The following is a 17,898-nucleotide window of genomic DNA, read 5'->3' as shown; positions in this document are numbered from 1 at the left end:
TAACAACTCCAGTTATTGCATAGTCACTTGTTTATACAGCAAAGAGAAGGGTTTAGGAATAGATGAGATTGTTATTAGGAATAGATAGATTGTTATTCATTTTTTCCTTTGGAATGCAATCAGCTATTGTTTAAGGTTTAAGCTATTGTTTAACAGATATGCATGCTAAAATCATCTCTGGTATGCAGATAGCTATTGTCTAATGAGGACTGTTCTTGATACCTAATCAAGCCATAAATTCCCTACTGATCTTTTGACAAAGTCATATGACAAAATACAAATATACATTCATACCAAAAAACATGGCTCATGCAAATATACAAATGATCAAACTGAACTTAGCTTAAAGTTAGCTGTGAATAGAGACCAAACATTTTTGCGCACACATTTTCCCAAATCCAATTTGGGAAAACACGTGTATAATATGTCATGCCCCCACAATGCTCCCCCCACCTATTAATCATTCTATAAAGGATACACATGACAGGGGCAAACACTAATTCAAAGCCCCCTGGCTGGAGCACTATGAAGTCCCTGCAAAGGCATGCTCCCTAGCCAGGGGCCAATAGGGTCATAGGAAAGCAGAGGCAGAAGGAACCTCATACGATCATCTAGTTCAGCCCCGTGGTCAGGACAGAGTCATTCCTGACTAAACCATCCCAGTCAAATGATTCTCAACACAGCTAACTACCTCTCAGTTAGGGCCGTGGGGTGCCTTGAGATCCTTTCAAGGGGTGCCACAGAGTCCTACAAATTGTTAGTACAATTAAGTGTGAAAACATGATTCACAGGATAAACCCAGAAATATGAGCTCAGAATCCATAGTGTCAGAAACAGTCTGACCTAGTGTGGTCTTTCTGAGTTCTTTGCAACAGAAAAATTGCTGTATTATTTTTTTTCTCAGACGAAAATGAGTGAAAACAAAAAGCTTGCATTTTCTGAGGGATGCCTTCAGTATAATGAGGGATGCCTTGAGTCTAAAAAGATTGAGAATCACTGGTCTAACCTTTCTAACCTGCTCCTGAAAATGTCCAGGGATAGAGATTCCACATCTTCTCTAGGTAGCCACCGTCATCATAATGAAACTGTCACATACATGAAAAAATTTGTTTTGAGCCCTGCAAAACAAACAATTTGAGCATTTCAAAAGTTCTTATGATATTCTTCTTCGAATATATTTCAACCAACTCTGTCCATACCCCCAAATCCCCCAAAGATCTCCCTAGATAAGAAGGAAATATTGAATATTCATAGGTTATACTTATGCAGGTCAGAATCAGGGACTAGAGCCTAAGGTCTACAATAGTTCCACACTTCCCTATATACTTCCATAAAGAGTAATCCTGCAAGGACAAGAGAAAGTAAAGTCGCTTATATTAGATGACTTTAAATTTAAAAAAAATGAAATTTTTCATATTACCATTTCTGTTACCCTGGAAACTTCACATTTTGTCAACACGGACAAATTTATTAATAATATTTTTATTAAAACAAGGTTGTTGCTTTTCATCACCTTGAATTTAATTGTTCTTCCCACAAGACCTGCAGCATGTCCTGCATTACAAAGCTTGTCTGACTCTGTTCCAACCATGCAGTTGGCCCAATAAAAGGTATAACCCAAAGAAACCCTTGCCTCTCTCACATTTCCCCAAAAACCGACGTCTTTGATTAAAACCAATACAAAATCCCTAATCTACCACTAGATGGCACTAGAGACATGTAAAAGTGGCTGATGTGATTAAATGCTGGGGGGTGTCATGGCAACAACTCTTAAATGAAGCTAGAGCATACTGAGTGCATCTACACACACGCTTTAATGTGCATTAACCTATTTTAATGTGCATTAAAGCATCACTGAAAAAAGTGCTATTTAGTTAATGCACATTAAAATAGGCTAATGTGCATTAAGCATCACTTAAAAACTGTGCTCCTTAATTAATGCGCATTAAGATAGGCTAACACATATTTTCCTAGTACCTCACAATGGAGGGTGCCTATACATGAGCGCAGAGCCTGCTCTAACATGCTGGAGCAAACCTGATTAATCAAATCTGCTGGAGCATGGCAATGTACTGTGCTCCAGCAGCCGCCTGCATCTCATGTATCAGCGTCCCTGTGCTTAAAAATGGCAGCAGGAGTACTTGAACTAAAGCTCATCGAATGAGTTTTAGTTCAAGCACCCCGTCTGCCATTTTTAAGCATGGGGACGCTGATAGATGAGATACGGCAGTGCTTTAAATTAGAGCGGCTCTCAGAGCTGCTCTAATAAAAGCAATGCTTCTCATCACCCCCAGAGCACATGTCAAAGTACTAGATCTAATGCACATTAACTAAAGTGCATTAATGCATGTGTAAACACACCCACTATGGTAGAGAAACTGGTGTTTCATCTGTATTAGCCTGCTTACCTTTTTTCTGCTGGTAGAGTGTACTTTATCAATACAATAGTAGATTAGGGGAAAAAAATAGCCCAGACACAGACCATGACAAGAAATTTCCCACTTGTTCACCCCAAAAGCTGTCAGTGCAAGAACACTTCAAAGAACTAATGGCAAGTACTTTGAATAAGTGGTAGCTCTACATTTTGATCTGTGGTGCAGCAGAGACACCTAATGAACACTTGAGTTAATAGCAAGGATATGTTCCTTATGTGACTGGATGTGAACAGAGTCTTTTCATGCAGAGGTCTGGAAGTATGTCCCAGGCATTATGTGCAAAAAAAAAAGGGGGGTCCGTTTCCTATTCAGGATTCACATACATGGTGAGAGCACCTGAGGAAAGGCCCCAGTGTTACACACACTGCCTTCAAAAAGCAGCGGGACTGTGTGTGTGTTTCAAGCACATGTCTGAAGGTCTGCAGGACTGGAACTTAAACGGTGTTTGCACAGCCACAGGACTGTCCCTCTGTTTCAAATGCATGGATGAGCCAAGTCAGTTGCTCTCAACCTTTTTACTCTCGAGGCAGGCACCCCTTGGAAAACGCCACACTGCCCCTTGTTTTCTTGACAGTACCAGAGCCATTCTTTTTCTGCCAGGCCACCAAAACAACTGCACCAGGTCAGAATTTTTTTTAATTCTTATTTGAAAGCTCGGGGTTTACTTAGCAAGTCATGTTTGCCCATCGAACAGTGACAGCCCTGCGTGCCACCCTCACAAGGCTTGCAAGGCAGCCTGACAGAGGAGTTTTGCACTAAGGGCAGGCTGAGTGGCAACAAGTGGATCAAGAAAAGGGCTTAGGATCTCCTTAGCAGGATCATCCCTCTCTCAGCCCTTTGCAAACTAAGGCAGAAACCTTTTGCCTGTGGCCCCTTCTCCATGAACCCTGGAGCTCCTTCCTCGGGGCTTCGGGGGGGGGGGCTCTCTCCATTTCATGGGGGGGGGCAATATAAATATATATTTATATATATATAAAATTTAAGAATATAGATATATAGATCTATATAGATATATATGAAACAAAGAGCTACGTGTGTCACATTCCCGAAGCGTAGACTTTAAGAACAAATCACGAGAGTTGGCAACACAGGCCGGGGAAGCCCCCAGGAGCCCCACGGGCGCTGGGCGCAGAGCAGCCCGCAGGCAGGCCGCTGGGGAGCGCCGCGCACCTCCGACCGCAGGGGGCGCTGCGCGCAGCAAGGAAGCTTTCTCTTGCTGTGAGCGGGGCCCTCTTGGCGCCGGCGTAGTTCCTCGCCCTGCGCCCAAGGCGGAAGTGGCGGCCGGGGGGGGGGTGCTCCGCACCGGCAGCGGCGGCCTGGCCGGGTGAGTGCCGGGCGAGAGCGGGAGGGGAGCAGAGCGGCCGTGGGAGGCGGGGGGGTCCCAGCCCCGGGTTCGGCTCAGGCTTTTCTTCCCCCGTGGGCCCGGCCCTGCCCTACCCCCGCCGCGGCCGGGGGGTGCGCAGCTTCCGCAGACCCTGCAGGCACAGCGCCGCGGCGGGTCGTGCCCGGCCTGAGGGGGCTTCGCCTCTGACTGCGCGGGAGGCTCCGGGCTGGGCCCGTCCTGTGTGCAATAGATTTCTCTTATATGTGTCTGTATCTATCTGTAATAATATATCTGTAATGTATAGTATATTCGCATATAGAGTATATAATATATATATTTAGTGTGTGTGTATCTGTATACTGTGCAGTATATAAAACATATCTATAATATAATGTGTGTGTGCATGTATATGTATACAGGGCCTTCATAAAGTCCTTGTGCACTTTTAAACTTCAGTAACTTAGGTTGTAGGTATGATAAAAACAGCCCGTAAACGGCATTTAAAAGCAAATTTATTAAAGTTTTAGGACAACTAGAGTACATAATGCTAGACTTCAACATAACCACCATCTGTCATGATACAGTGCTCAATCTGATCTAACTCCTCGAAAATGTTTCCCAGTTGCTCCTGAGTTACTGCACTAATTGTATTGGTGCAGAACATGGTTTTCACAAGTAAACTACACTTTTAACGTGTCCCCATAAAAAGAAGTCCAACGGCGACAGGTCGAGTGAACAAGGTGGCCAAGAAATTGGTCTACCTCTGCCTATCCGCTTCTCTGGGAAACATCATTTAGGAACCGTTGTACGTTCAGAGCGTAGTGGCACTGAGCTCCATCTTATTTAAGAATAAACTCGTTATTACTTATGAAACCTAGCATTGTGTACTCTAGTTGTCCTAAAACTTTAATAAATTTGCTTTTAAACGCTGTTTACAGATAGGTTGTAGGTATGATAGAAACAAAGTTATTCAAGTTTAAAAGTGTGCAAGGACTTTATAAAGACCCTGTACGTATATGCCTAAATGTGACTTCACCTGGTGCTTAAGCTGCGTAAAGTAGTATGAATACAGAGAGGAAACCACTGACAGGCAAGTCTGAGCTAGGCACTGGGCGGTGTTTCTCAACCCGTGGGTCAAGGGTGGCACAAAGGTGAGTGGCAAGGGTGAAAGGGTGGTTGACAAACTTTAAAAATGGATTCTCCTTTAATGGAGAGAAATTTGGTTTTTCCCTTGCACACCCACCCCTGTTGCCCCACACAGTGGGGAGCTGGGACTTGGGGGTGGGGAGCAGTAGATTGTGACTGAGGGGCACTGGGTTGGGACTGGCCACCAATGGGTCCTGGTACAAAAAAGCTTGAGAACTGCTGGACTAGACTAGATCTCTGGAGGTCCTCTCCAGAGTCCCTGCAGCAGCCTCTTCCAGTTGCAGGCAGCTCTGCTCCCTCTTTGTTTACGCCCCATTTTAGTTTCTGTTCTTTTGGTTGCCAGGCCTCAGGCAGGCCACAGTGGAGCAGGGTGTCCTTAGCGCTGTGTGTTCACCTCTGACCTCTCTGGGGTGAGCTTGCGCACCAGTGCTGCTGTTGAGTGGTGGTTGTGCAGCCAGAAAACTGCCCCTCTGTTTCACGGGCTGGGGTCTGCCAAGTCAGTCGTTCTCAACCTTTTTCTCTTTTTTCATTTTTTTAAGGCTCATGTTGAAGGCCAGCTTTGGTTGGTTTTCACTTTTTCTGACTTCAGAGAAATGCTAGAGTCATTCCTTTTGCTGCAAGGAGCTCAGAAAGCCCTCTCCCGATCAGATTCTTTTTGACCAAGTTTAGATTATGGATTTGAACAGAAAGATTTGGATTGGGCTGATCATGCCTCAGGCAGGGGTTGGCTGCCCTAGATGACCTGTGGAGATCCCTTCCAGCCTGACTTCTCTGTGCTTCTCTAACACTGTAGATCCCTGTTTGAAAGCTGTGAGTTTATCTGGTCAATTGCATTTGCACACCTAACCATGCTAACATGGCATGGCACCTTGCAGCAAAATAGCGATCATCACCTGCTGGATTTCACTATCCAACGCAGGGCGTCTAGGGCTCACACCAAGGCTAAAGCCCTTGACTTCAGAAGGGCCAACTTTAATGAGCTTAGGAGAGTAGTGGGGGAGGCACTAAGGCCCCAGAAGGTAGAGGAGATGGGAGCCCACAAGGGATGGTCATACCTTAAGGGGGCGATCTTCCAGGCCCAAAGGATAACAGTCCCTGAGAAAAGCAAGGGGGGTAAGAGTGCTCAGAAACCCCCTTGGCTCATCAAGGGCATTCAGCAATGCCTGAGGACTAAAAGGGAGGTGTACAACCAGTGGAAGGGAGGAACTGTCACCAAGGAGGAGTACTTCTCCTCGGCCCGGGAGTGTAGGAGGTCTATTAGAAAGACCAAGGCAGAGATTGAACTCAGGCTAGCGTCCAGAATTAAGGACAACAAAAAGTCCTTTTTCAAGTACATTGGGAGCAAGAAGAGGGCACCAGGCAATGTAGGGCCCCTGCAAGACACAAACGGTAATCTGGTGGCCACGCCAGACAAGAAAGCTGGTATTTTTAACTATTTCTTTGCCTCTGTTTTCCTGAACAGGGACCGGGATATCCCACCTACCAGAGGTAGGAACAGTCGTGGGGATAGCTCTATCAAGCCTTCAGTCAGTGCAGATGTAGTTAGGGATCTTCTGGAAGGGCTAGACATTTTTAAATCTGCAGGTCCAGATGCCCTCCGCCCAAGGGTGTTGAGGGAGCTGGCAGGGGTCATTGCGGAGCCCTTGGCCTGGCTGTATGAGCAGTTGTGGTCATCTGGCCAGGTGCCGGGGGATTGGAAACTGGCTAACGTGGTCCCTATTCTTAAGAAGGGGAGGAAGGAGGACCCAAGTAATTATAGGCCTGTAAGCCTCACCTCAGTGCTTGGGAAGCTGTTGGAGAGGATCATCAAGGAGCATATCTGTGGGGGGCCTGCAGGGGAGATCACGCTCAGGGGCAATCAGCATGGGTTCACCAAAGGCAGGTCCTGCCAGACCAACCTGATTGCCTTTTATGACCCAGTAACTAAATCCTTGGATGATGGTGTTACTGTGGACATAGTCTTTCTAGACTTTAAGAAGGCCTTTGACACTGTCTCTCACCCCATCCTCATCAATAAATTAAGCGACTGCGGCATTGATGCCTGCACGGTTGGATGGGTAAAAAATTGGCTGATGGGGTGCACTCAGAGAGTAGTGGTGGATGGGTTGTACTCAACCTGGTGAGATGTGAGCAGTGGGGTACCCCAGGGCTCAGTCCTCGGGCCCACGCTGTTTAACATCTTCATCAGCGACTTGGACGAGGTGTTGGAAAGCACGCTGTCCAAGTTTACTGATAACGCTAAGATGCGGGGCGAGGTGGACACACTTAAAGGGAGAGAGAGGCTGCAACTAGATTTAGACAGACTACAAAAGTGGGCAGACGAGAATAGGATGGGGTTCAACATAGACAAATCAGGGTGCTGCACCTTGGGAGAAGGAATCCACAGCATACATACAGGCTGGAGAGTTCCCTTCTTGGAAGCACAGAGGCGGAAAGGGATCTCAGAGTCATTATTGACTCCAAGATGAACATGAGCTGCCAATGCCAGACCACAGCCAGCAAGGCCAGCCATACCTTGTCATACATCCAAAGGTGCATCTCAAGCCAGTCCAGAGAGGTGATACCCCACCTCTATGTGACTTTGGTCAGGCCGCAGTTGGAGTACTGTGTCCAGTACTGGGCACCGCACTTCAAAAGAGATGTGGCCAGCCTGGAGAGGGTTCAGAAGAGGGCCACCTGCTTGGTGAGAGGGCAGCAGGACAGGCCCTACGAGGAGAGACTGAAGGACCTGAACCTGTTCAGCCTCAGCAAGAGGAGGCTGAGGGGGGACCTGGTGGCTGCCTACAAGCTCATCAGGGGGGATCAACAGCAAATTGGCAGAGCTCTTTTCTCCCCAGCACCACCTGGGGTGACAAGGAACAATGGTCATAAGCTGATGGAGAATAGGTTTAGGTTGGAGATCAGGAGGCAATATTTTATAGTTAGGGTGGCCAAAATCTGGAACCAACTTCCCAGGGAAGTGGTCCTCACCCCTACCTTGGGCAAATTCAAGAGGAGGTTGGATGATCACCTGTCTAGGGTCTTGTGAACCCAGCATTCATTCCTGCCTGTGGCCGGGGGTCAGGCTAGATGATCTGTTCAGGTCCCTCCTGACCCTAGCTACTGTGAAACTATGAAAATGATCTCAAGGCTCATCAGCATGCCATTTCCCCGTGGCTGAGAATTGCTGTGATAAAGACTAGATTTGATTTTAAGTGGAGTTGAAATTTGCTGTAGATGTGGAGCCCCTTCTGGTAACTTCTGATAATTGTCTTAAAAGCCGGTACGCTTTTATAGGTGCGTAGAATTTATGGGTGGTTAATGCAACTAAATGGAGCATCTCAACAGGCCTTGTGCTGATGGAACAAAATGACAATAGGAACAGTGATGAAGTATGTGAATTCAATATAAGTCGATTTCACCTTTTATGCAAAAAAAAAAAAAGCATCGCAAGATGTAGTATAATAACCATAGAAAAAATATTTGCATTTTGTGACCTTAGTGAAGCAATAGAATTTGTTTCCATGGCAGTCGGTAGAAAAAAGAACAAAACTCTTGCCCATGCTACATCTGTGCTGTGCCATTATATTGTAAACTAGCAATGCAGTATGCTCTCAGAAGTATGCTACAAACTGTTCAGATATATAAGTTCCAATCTGTGAAACGTGTGGAGGTAAGCGTAGTCTGCATTCAGTTTTGTGAACTTCCGTGAATCCAAGCTGGCCAGAAAATTACTTCAGTTGTAGCACTGTGGTAGGCAGTTGTCAAAGTTAATATCAGAACTTTATTGCTATAATAACCCATATAAACACAGTACAAGGCCAATAATTTTAAAACATGTCAAATAGAGAACGGAGACTGTTTAACAATGAATGCATAATACCCCTTCATATTCAAAAGTCCAAAACGTTTTACAAATACAAATTAAATTTTGAAACTACTGAATGAGGTAAATCATGACCCTGCTTTAGAGATGGCAACATGCATGTCCATAGCAGAGCTAAAAGTATAAGAGTCCTGATTTCAGCCCTAATCCTTCAGCATGCTATAATATAGTTCAACGAGACTAGACACCGACTTACATTTAAGTTCAGCAGCATTTGTTGTGCTAGTAAAGCTATTGCCTGCATATGCATCTGTGAATCAGTCTAACAGACTTGGCCCTTTGTTTCGTTGGTCCGTAGGATCTGTCTACTCCTGCTTTCTGCACTTCCTCAGTATTTATAGCATGCACATTACAATAGTTTCTGAAAACCTTGTGCTCTTTAAATCCTCACAAACCTTCTATTCGGTCTTCCTGTTTTACAGAGGAGAGAGCTGAGGCTCAGGGAGAAACAGTTGTACAGGAAGTCTATGGCAGAACAGAGGGCTGAACCTAGCTGTTGTGTCCAAAGCTAGCAGTTCATGATCTGTGTTGATTACTATGTTCAGTCCATTTAATTGGTACAGTTCTTAAAAGACTTCTTAGCTTCACAAAGAATAATTTCAACTTAATTTAAACATAGGATCAACAGATTATAATTAAGTTATCAAATGTTTTTTTCTTTGTTATTTACTACCAATGTAATGCTCAAGGCCCTTTCTCCTCTTCAGAATATAGTTTAAATATTCTTTCCTTAATATTCTACCTTGGATACCAATTGCATTTTTCTTCATAATTTGTCTCCAATTGAAAAAATGTTTTGTGTGTAAGAAAAGCCCTGTGGTGGAATATTTTTTGAGATTAGTTGGAAGATGCAGCAGTTTGAACATCCAATAAAATTCAACTGGCTCTGATAAACATAACTTAAGCCCACAAGGGAAAGAATACCTGCATAACTGACTGGCTCCTATCTTGTATCTTAAGTAACACTAAGTACACAATTACTTAATCATAAAAGTATGTCACCATTCTCTCCAAGCAAAAGCATCCAGCTAAAAAGCTTCAGAAGTTCCCAAAGGCCTGTTATACCCATCACCAATGAATATAGCTGCACAGAAGCGTTAAATACTTTTTATTATTATTATTATTGCTCTTTGATAGGTTTCTTATTCAAAGCAGATACCTTTCTCCCTTTTCAGAGTCTCAGGTTGATGAGATAAAAAAATTAAATCATAGCTGTTGCCAAACAGACTTGGGAGATTTAGCAGGCATTGCTTATGCTTCAAGGAAATGTATGAACAAAAATTACCGTCACCTAATGGCATTAGCAAGAAAAGTGATTTGTTTCTTGGAGTTTTAGCTCTGGTTGAATCTAATATTGCTTTTTGTTTCTCTAGCACCTTCCAGCTGAGGATCTCAAAGCATTCTAAAAATATGAGTGTAAACTTGCAACACCTTATCCTATTATCCTGAGATGAGGCAAATCTGAGACACAGTGAATAAGCATCTGACCTTGACAACACCGCTGAGCACAGTGCTTATTAGTGGTGAGTCTTCCCTTTGATTAATGGGCCTGGTAGTGAGTGTTTACCAGATTGAATTCAAAGTAAGTTGTTGGAAGTTACACAATAAATCCATGTCAGATTCAAGAATTTGAATGTATTTTCTGGCTCCCCAATTCCACCTGTGCATATAGGGCAATTAAAAATTCTTCCCAGAAATAATTGTATTCCTTCCTTGCATTCATAAGGATGTCCCCTACTGACAACACTCTAGATGAATGATTATCAACTTTGTCAGACTGTAGGTACTCCTTAGAAAATTCCAATTCTTAGCTTTTGCTTGTTTTTTGACAACAGAAAAATAATAGAGTGGTTGTTCTTTTGCACAGAACACAGACCATAACAGGTCAGAAGTTTTGGACACTATGAATTCCTATTTAAAATCTCTAGGTTTGCTTTACATATCATGTGTAGGTGTTTGTAGACACCTATAGCTGCTAATATTGCATGGCACCCTTAAAAGGATCTTGTGGCACCCCGGTTGAGAATTACAGCAGTAGATAGACTACAGTGATGAAAGCAAAAGGGTAAAATTTTTGTTTAGTAACTTCAAATAGGGACACAGTGTTTGCAATAATCTGTATTGGCTTTCTTTTAGTCCTGCTTTTCTTGTACACAAAGAGGAGAAATATTAATACTAAAATATCTCTTAATAATGTCTATTGTGTTTAGTATTTAAGTTTAAAATTGTTATACTGTATAATACATTTTCTGTACTGTGTCTGTAGCCACACAAGTTATCACCATTATTTAGGGAATAGCATTAAGCACTTTAGTGTCAGTGCCCAACAAGGTGTAGAATTAGAATTAATTGTTACCTCCATCTTTTTTTCTCCCCCTAGTCACTCTAAAGCAGGAGTGGGTAAAACATGACCCGTAGGCCGGATCTGGCAAGTGGAAGGATTTTGCCCAACCCGCAGCGGGTCCCTTGTCCCCATACAGGTCGGGTATGAGGGGCAGCTTGAGCCATTGCACCTGTGGCTGGTCCCACTGCCCCCCAGGCACACAGCAAGGTAGGGCTGACAGTGGTAGGCCTCCATTTCCTGGCAGCTCCGTTAGCGGCATCTCCTCCCAGCTGCTGCTGCCAGACTCAGCCTTGCTGCCTAGACACCCTAGCCCGCCCACCCACCCCACACCAACCACTGGAGGCAGGACCCATGTGGGCAAAACACTGGGCCAGGCACTTGGGATGGGGTCCTGGCCTCACCTGGCTGTCCCTCTCCCAAACACCACTCCTTGCCTGCCTGCAGCCCCTTCCCACATAAGGAGTTTTGGTGAGCTATTATGTGAGGGCGGGGGGGAAGCGCTTACCTGGCCTGCAACAGCTCAACAAAACTCCCTATGTGGCCTGCTTGCCCAAATAATTGTCCATCCCTGCTCTAAAGCATATTCAGACACTCTTTACATGTTTAGGCACTTATTTATGTTGACAGGATTCTGGGTGCAAAAGGGATTCCAGAATGCCTGTGACATGTACGTTAAAGTCAGAAAATTTAGCTGAACTTGGAGTTTTCTTTACTGTTTTACTTAAAAAAATTTTACCAGGTTATGAAAGCGTGCAGGTCAAAATACAGGCCTTTGCCAGGTACAGTACTGTAGTGATTAATTTGAATCACTACAGTACTGTAGTACTGTAATGTAGTGATTAATTTGAATTTTAAATTGGACTATTTTGAATCTTTATTGTTAAACATAAGGTTTGTTGCTCACACTAGAGCCTGTTCTTCAGGTCTGACTAAGAATATACTAAATTAACCTCATTGCTTCATAATGCAGGAGTAGAAACTGTTCCATGGCATCAAATGACCTAGTGCTTAAAAATTCTACTGCAGTTCGATCATAAATAGTGATGCCTCTTAGAGACCTTAATTATACCTTGGACTTGCTTAGTTGCAGGGTGTTCCAACATTGCATTTAGTAATTTTTGGTATAAATTATGACAGGACAGTTGTTAGAAAAATCCTGTCCTCCCATTCTACTTGGAAAACACCTCTTCATCTATTGTCACATAAACTGTCCCCTTGCACAGAGATGCCACCCCCAGGGCCAGAGTGGCTCATAGTTGCGCAAAATAAGTGCCTCAGTCTTGCACACTAGTTAAAATCATTGGGCGCATCCACACATGCAAGCACGTGCGCTTGCAGCAGCTTAAATAGAAGCAGTGCAAATTTGAGCCGGGGCTTTTTGCCTCAGTGCACGAGCCTGGACATTCACTTTGATGTGGGGCAAATTGTGCCACTTGGAGCAAAATAACCCTGCCTGCCTCCTCCTAGATCTGCAGCCAGGGGGAGCTAGAATCTGGGGCTAGCACCTATGCTGGCCTCAGCAGTATAAAGAGCTGCCCTGGCAAGTAGCTCAGGGGTACTTGCTTTCAGGAGCTTCTGGGGACTGGCCAATTGGTATCTGGAGAAACTAGCCCTGAAGCAGCCCTGAGAGTTCCCTGCACCCTCTACCCGCTGCAGCAGTGTGGCAGTGGGGGCTGCTGCCTGCTATGACCTGCTGCCACCTGCAACAGCATGTGGCCCAAAGGCTGCACGCCTGCCAGACCCGGATGGAGACTGCACAGCCAGTAGAGGCACTTGCCCCTTTGGGCCAGCTGCCAGCAGGCTGTGGCTGCACAGTAGCCTTTGTGTGGCACTACTGCCATGTGTGCCCCTGCCCAGCCATCTAGGCAGCTGTCACCTGGAAGATGTTCCTGTATAGTGGTTTGCTTCAAAGCTGGGTCCCAGGTGCCAGCCCTGAGCAAGCTTTTCTGCCTGGGTCCTGCCACTCGCCTCACTAGCAGGAATTCTAGTATTCCCTATTTAAAACCTGCAAAGTCTCTGAAAAAAATCCCAGATTAACTCTTTAAAATACCCCAAAATCCATGTTCATCCACAATTAAAATGAGTGGGAGAGATATATCAGTTGGTCAATGTTTTATTAATATGTTGACAATTGTAAAGCAACTTGGAAGCCTACCAATGCCTCCATTATCATAGTAAAATAAATTCTAATAATCTATACAGTTTGGCATTGACTTTGGGCTTCTCTATTATGGAAAAATCAGAGCTGCCCCTACCACCTTCTCTCACCAGGATGTCCACTGCTGAGCAGCACTGATATACCACTGCTCTGCTCCTGGCCCTTATTCTGAACCCACAGATTACATCGTGACCCATTTCCCTCATTCCCGCCACACAGGGCCAGGAATGTGGGTGAGAAGTTTTGGGGGGGTGTGGGGTTTGTGGGGGTGAGTGTGGGCATGGAAGGGGCTATGAGGGGGGACTGCTCAGGAGGGGTCATTCCCCTGCCCCCTGCAGGGCGCAGACCCCTGCGTACCTAATGGACTGCTCCCCCACAGGGGCCACATGCCCCCCACAGAAATCACAGTGACTGGGGCCTGGACTCAGTGCCAGGTAAGTAGGGGGTGGAGGGAAACTACTGAGGGTGCAAGGGACCATGGGGAGGCAGCTTGGGAGGGGTGGGTCCACTGGCCACCCCCCCAACATGGGTCTAGCGTCCGCCCCCCCCGCTTGCCCTGCAGTGGGCACCGCTCACCTCCCTATTCGACTACAACCCCCCTGCTCAGCCCATGGCTGGGTGCAGCCCCACCTATGCATATAAGGGCTAGAGCTAAGTGCAGGCCGAGCAGGGGGCTAGAGCCAAGCAGGGAGGTGAGTGGGGGGGCTGCACCTGGCTGCAGGGCAAGCAGGGAGGGCTGGAGCCATGCAGGGGTGTGGCTGGCAGACCCACCCTACCCGAGCTGCCCCTCTCCCCTCCATGGTCCCCTGCATCCTCAGTAGTCCCCTCTCTTCCAGCTCCCCCCCCCCGCCTGCCGCCAGGTGCAGCCCCCCGCTTGGCACACGCCTGGCTTGGCTCCAGCCTCGCCCCCGCAGCTTGGCCTGCAGCTGGATGCCACCCCCTCCAGCCTCCCTGCTCAGCTCCAGCCCCCCACCTGGCTGCTGCCTCCCCGCCCCCAGCTGCTGCTTTCCCTATCCCCGCAGCTTACCAGCAACAGCAGACACACTCTTGGCTTTGTGGCACAGCACCCGTGCACGGCGGGGGGCAGCGCGGCTCGGCCGCAGCCACCAGGTATCCACGCGGCCTCTGCCACAGCACACTGCGTCGGCCTGGCTCAGCCTGGCGTGGGGCTGTGTGCTTTCAGGCAGCTCTGGGCTGTCACCCGGGGCTGCTTGTGGGGACCACTGGCCACACCGGCCTGGGTCCTGCATGCACAGAAGCACCCTGGCTGGATGGTGGAAGGCTCGTGCACACAGGACTCAGGCTGGTGTGGCTGGTGGTCCCCACGGGCAGCGCACAGCCCAGGCTGACAGCCCAGAGCTATCCAAAAGCACACAGCCCCCTGAGCCAGACCACAGCAGTGCGCTGTGGCAGAGGCCGCGTGGATACCTGATGGCTGGGGCCGAGCCGCACTGCCCCCCGCCGTGCAGGGGGGCTGTGCCACAAGGCCAAGAGTGTGGCTGCTGTTGCTGGTAAGCTGCGGGAGGGTTGGAGCCAGGCTGGGGGCGAGCGATGAGGCTGCAGCCGGGTGGGGAGCACGCTGTGGGGGCTGCAGCCAGGCTGGGGGTCTGGAGCTGAGCAGAGGGGCAAGCAGGGGGCTGGAGCCAAGTGCGGGCCAAGCGGGGGGGCTGGAGCCAAGTGCAGGCCGAGCGGGGGGCTGGAGCCAAGCAGGGAGGTGAGTGTGGGGGCTGCACCCGGCCGCGGGCAAGCAGAGAGAGATGGAGCCATGCAGGGGTGTGGCTGGAAGACCCACCCCACCCGAGCTGCCCCCCCCCCCCCCATGGTCCCCTGCATCCTCAGTAGTCCCCCATCCTCCAGCTCCCCCCACTCCCTACTTACCTGGCACAGAGCCCAGGTCCCGGTTGCTGCAGGAAAGGGCCAACCACAGAGATGCTCTGGCAGGCTACCAGAGCATCTCTGTGGAGGACCACGTCCCTGGTTGCCTCAGGGCATGGTCCAGGACTGTGCTCTGCCTTGCTTTTTTCTGCCGCGTTTTTGAGGACTTTAAGACGCTGCAAGACGCACGTGTGCTTGTGTGAATGTGCACATTCTGCCCATCGGCAAATCGATGTTTAGAACTCAATGACTCTCAATGGCAGGTTGTCATGACACCCTAGAGTGATGTGAAATCCTTACAGGGGTGCCACAGGTTGCCACACAGTGTTAACACTGTTAGATGTGTTAACTCACAAAATAAATCCAGAGATTTTAAACAGGAATCCATAGTATCAAAAACTTCCTGACCTGTTTTGGGGGTCTGAGTTCTTTGCAACATAAGAGCTGCTCCATTTTTTTTTAAAACAAAGCAGTGAAAACTAAAAGCTGGCATTTTCTGAGGAGTGCCTCAATTCTAAAAAGGTTGAGAACAACTGTTCTAGCTTCTTGAAAGGGCTGATCAGGAAGCATCATTAAATTTAATGTTTAGGTTTGTTCCAGTTCGGGTACTTCTACATGAACAAGGGAACAAGCTACTGTTTGGGGGTTTTTACATGCAGATTTAATTTTCAATGTTTGGTTAATTGAGTAACATGCATTATGAACTGCTTAATTTGGCATTGTCTTTGTAGCTAAGCTGCCAGACATAAATGTTCTAAAAGGCATAACTCTTCCATACTACGAAAGATTGCAGAGATTCTGGTGGCTCTCATGTAGAGAGATGACTGAATAAATGTTCTTGGGAGAGTAACTTATCTTATTTTTAGCCTCCATGCTCATGTCATTATGAATAAGCACATTCCTTTGAACCTTTGCCATAAGCAGTAATGCTGGGACAAAGGAATTAAATGATTGTCAAATTATTCATAATGCCAAACTCTAGTTTGAAGTCTTACTTAGCCAGGAGAAGAAGTGATATAACTCAAAGTAATTGAAGAAAAAACGGTGTGGTTTTCAATGTTTCTGGTTTTCCTAAATTTTGACTAGTGTGTGAACTCCTAGTGAAGTGTAGAGATGAACAAATTAAACTGGGTATTCGGTTGAAAGTATCTTTCATTTTCAAATGCGTCCCTTTTTCCTGGCCTGTGGCTTATTTTAAGTTTACTTTTTGTGAGGAAATTTTCCAGGAACAAATCATACTGGTGCTTCTGGACTTGGATGCAGTACTTTTCCCAGGAAGATCATAAATTCCAGTTAGTTTATTTGATTATCTCCTAAGCTGGTCCAAGACAGAAGCCCGCACCCTACAGTGCAATAGAATAGGTGTCTGCTCACTAGGTACTTAGGTGCGCAGGAGTAGAGGCACAGCCGCTATTCCTTTGAAGGAGAAAACAAATGCAAAGATGGACTTATATATAAATAAATAAGTAAAGGACTAAAAAATAGGGACGCAATTTAAAAAAGAGTGAATTATTCTAAAATACAATGCAGTGATCTAATATGGGTTTTGGCTATTGTGTAACAGTTCTTCTAGACTTGAAGGCTCAGAAAGCTCTCCTATATCTGCCTTTTTTTAACGTGTCTAAACTTTCCAGTTTATAACATGGAGATAAATGTACTTGCCTCACTTTTGTAAGCTTCTTGGAGATGTGCAGGTGGAAAGCTCCAGATAAAAGGGGGCTGTTAGCAGGTTGTAAAAGTACGGGATTTTTGTACTACGATGGGACAATGACTGGTTGCTCTGACTCACCCATTACAATTAATATCTGGTGGTGGTTTTTTGTTTCCATGAACTAAATGGTGCACAACTATTCTGGTTATAGGAACAATTCAAGATGGAACAGAATAAATTTTCTGTTTGTGCAGCACTTAGAGCTGTAAAGTACTGTAAATATCAAACTATTAAGATTATATAGCAAGATGTGACCCTTTATTTAGTTGGATAGTACTTGCAATATCTTGCTGAAGTACTGCTAAACAAGGATTTAAAAAAAAACAAACAGAAGATGGAGACCTTCCTTTAACTGTTACTTCTCTCTGGAATATGTGTGCTCATCAAACCTGACTTCTGTTTGTCTGTGCTGGCTTGTTCCTGTTTTGTCTTGTGTGGTCATGTTGGGTGCTTCTTGGGGCTTGTGCCTTCACTCCTCTGGGAGTAGGATCGCATAATTCTGTCATTCCTAGACTGGGCCTAGGGTTGCAATGCCTCCAGCTTGGTTTGCCCTCTGTAGTTATTTCCCTTTAGGAGCTTCTTACCAGTGGATTAGTGAGAACCAGGGTAGATTTGATTTAAATCAAATTGATTTAAATCACTGGCCAGGAAGCCTCAATTTAATCCTTGTTTTCCACAAAAAATGCGTTCTTGCTTTTGATATCCTTTATTCGTTTAGCTTCTTGAAACTTTGCACTTTTAGAGAGAGGTAAGGGCTTGATTCTGTGTACACAGACTTGTAGAGAGACAATAGGGCTGATGGGCGGGTAATCAGGTCTGTTATCTCTGATCTCCATATACTGCTATTAACAAGGATGTTATCTCTGGAGACGACAAATTCTCCCTGCGCCTGAAGAAACGTGTTTGTGTCCAAAAGCGTGCAAAGAAGAATTTTTCCAACTATTTAGTTAGTCTAATAAAAGATATCACGTCTACCCAAAGAACTTGTTGGATCTGGTGCTGGCCACAGGCGACAACCTCGTGTGGGGGCTGCGGGTGCT

At 46.2% G+C, this 17,898-nt stretch overlaps 1 protein-coding gene across 2 annotated transcripts in view; it reads left to right on the top strand.

The window, feature by feature from the left end:
• The first annotated feature begins 3,699 nt into the window (after positions 1-3,699).
• TRAF6 (TNF receptor associated factor 6) overlaps positions 3,700-17,898 on the top strand; it is a 36,117-nt gene continuing 21,918 nt past the window's right edge. Inside the window, exons 1-2 of one of the 2 annotated variants that reach the window (XM_006269612.4) lie at positions 3,700-3,759; positions 10,144-10,293. The gene's annotated coding sequence lies outside the window, so the exon portion shown is untranslated. The remainder of the gene's footprint in view (positions 3,760-10,143; positions 10,294-17,898) is intronic. The other variant, XM_019477220.2, reaches the window with a different exon arrangement.

The sequence above is a fragment of the Alligator mississippiensis genome, chromosome 2, assembly GCF_030867095.1.
Source record: "Alligator mississippiensis isolate rAllMis1 chromosome 2, rAllMis1, whole genome shotgun sequence".
Lineage (NCBI taxonomy): Eukaryota > Metazoa > Chordata > Crocodylia > Alligatoridae > Alligator > Alligator mississippiensis.
The sequence above is the reverse complement of the archived record's forward strand: the minus strand, read 5'-3'. Positions and strand labels throughout refer to the sequence as shown.